We start from the raw sequence: 2,714 nt of genomic DNA, 5'->3' as shown, positions 1-2,714 counted from the left end.
AGACAATTCGTGCCCATACTACTAGATAAAGACGAATGATAGGCCAGAGGCCCAAAATCTCTCTAATCGTAATAATAATAAAAAAGTGCTCATTCTACGTATTAATATATCATTGAATAGATAGTAAAATTTACTTTTATCTAAATCGTACCATTTAGAGGAACTACGGATTGAATTATAAACATAAAAATATTAGAAGCAGTAAGCAATAAAAGGATGGTCGCATTTAAATACAGCTCATCATAGCTGAGCATTTTAGCTTTCGTCAGACGCGAAACTACCACAACGGTCTCGGGGACAGCCTGCAGACGGTGCACTGTTTCCGCTTGTGCCTTCTGTTTTCTTTCAACAGCTCATCTCCTTCGAGCATTAATCGAGTTTCCACTTTGACGCACGCTGACAGGCAAGATGCTAATCTGTCAATCATTCTATTCGCTCAATTCATCCACCGTTTAATGGTGCCCACTTCAGTACCATTAAAGATTCACATAGTGCAGCAAACGGCTTCGCTTTCATCCTTCTTTTTCGATTTCAAATTGACATGATCATTGGCATGCTGGAGGAACTCCCACCGTTCAGTGCTCTTTTTATGAATACAGAAGGCGGTTCCTCGACATCGTCTAGCAAACGTCTTAATCACAATTTCAAATAAGTTTCATGTTTCTCGTCAAGCACTCGCAGATGGCTTTGTCGTGTCGGTTGACATCAAACTGACAGCATTTATGTGTGAAGCGAAAAGTTAGTAGAGGAATATGACTAGAACGCCTGAATGTTAGGTTGCGAGGATAGTGAATACTCTGATATATTGAATAGTAGTCAAAAGTTAGCTAAAGTAGCTGAGATGAAGTTAGCTAATGAATTATTTCAAATGGTTCACTCAAATGCTATTTTGTTTTTTTAGCTCATTTACGCTTGTGATCATGTACAAAAATTGTTTTTAAATATAAGGATAAAACAAGATATCAGCGACGAGGTAGATTTCTGAAAAGCTGAACACTGAAAAGCGATTAATATCGGCAATTGCAGACAACAATGCTCGACTCAGGAGAAGCACCGGCAATTTGTTTTCGTATTCATCTACACGCCAGAAGCCTCGTGGTGTTAAAAGGTTGTTTAACGATGTTTTACCGCGTGATGGTGATGTCTCAGGTCTTTAATACTACGACAAAATGCGTAGGAAACAACAAACCCACAACGTACTTTTTTGCTTGATTGTTGAACAATGGTGACGATATTCCTACGTAAAAAATACTCGTAATTCAATGTTGGTTCCTATAAGAGGATTGCAAGGTCTTATGCTAATTTTTTTTGCATATCTCCTTGAAAACCATGGTAGATTTTGTAAATGGAGTTGATTTATGACAGTTTCCATTCGGTTCTAGATATATAATTGCTTTATTATGAAATTTATAAGATGTAGGAATATGATATGGAAGCCATATTAACACTTCAGAGTTATAGTTGAAAACTACAGTCTTAAAACTATAATTTAAAAAGCATGTTGTTGTGCAAACATAATTTCAATAATAGGAACAACACCTCTTGCGCGTAATATTGATAATAAAAAGGAATCAGAATTACATCAAATCCTATACATCAAATACATCAAACACTGTTGTTACAAGGATTATACCCTGTAATTACTTTTCCAATGAACATTTCGAGCTCCATGATTCAAAATAAAAACTGTGGCTAAATGAGGCAATTAGCTGGTGCAAATAGTACTTGATTGATTTAAATTAATAAGCAGGACCGTGCTGCTCTTCAATATTTCAAAAGGATCAACCGTTGTTAGTAATTTGTGGTTGAGCTACATCATAATTATATCTCAGGGAGGATACCTTTTGTTAATGAATGAGCATTATTTTTGGACAAATATGTGTTATTGATGACTACTTGAATAATCATATTTAAGAATGTTAAACGTTAAAAAAGTATTGAAAAGTGCAAAACTAAAATGAAAATTGAAAACTACTGCTGATAGCCATTAAGTCATCAATAGCGGTACATTTACAGTACCACATTTCTTAGGCTAATGTTTACCAAATTATCCTTTTTTAAATATTGCAAGGATTGAAAATTTCTTCATTCACTTACGGGTCATGAGTTTCGTAAAAAAAAATCAAACTGGCGAGTACTTTAATGTTTATGGTCAAGCTTGAAAGATTCCCTTTAGCGGATGTTGAATTTTTGATTTCGTGTTGCGCATTTGTGGGTCAAAAACTCATGCATTGGTCGTGTCGTTTTCAGTTAATAAACTATTAACGATGGTCAACAATGTGGATTCCCGTGAGGGCAGCCAGGATATTCAATTCCGTTACAAAATAATGGTCACCATTAACCTTGCACTCTGTATCATCCAATTTCAAGTTTAGCAATGCTTCAAGGAGGCTTTTGTTTGCATCTAGGTAAAACAACTTGAGGAAATATAATTCACGAATTCTATAAAAAATTTCACTCAACAAGTCTCTCACTCGCCCAACATGTTCATACGGTCAACAACTATGCCATGTATTCGAGTGGCAATTGTTACAGAACTGCAACGAAAGGATGATGCATCTCAGCGTTGTGTAAGTGAAATGGTCTAACAAGGACCCTTTCTCGTGGTTTATTGGCATGCAAATCTAGATTTATTGAGATAATAGGATTAGCAATGAAATCCTGTCACGTCAAAAGCAAACAACAAACATATTGAGATAAATAAAGACTCTACA

Source organism: Anopheles darlingi, chromosome 2, assembly GCF_943734745.1.
Source record: "Anopheles darlingi chromosome 2, idAnoDarlMG_H_01, whole genome shotgun sequence".
Lineage (NCBI taxonomy): Eukaryota > Metazoa > Arthropoda > Insecta > Diptera > Culicidae > Anopheles > Anopheles darlingi.
The sequence above is the reverse complement of the archived record's forward strand: the minus strand, read 5'-3'. Positions refer to the sequence as shown.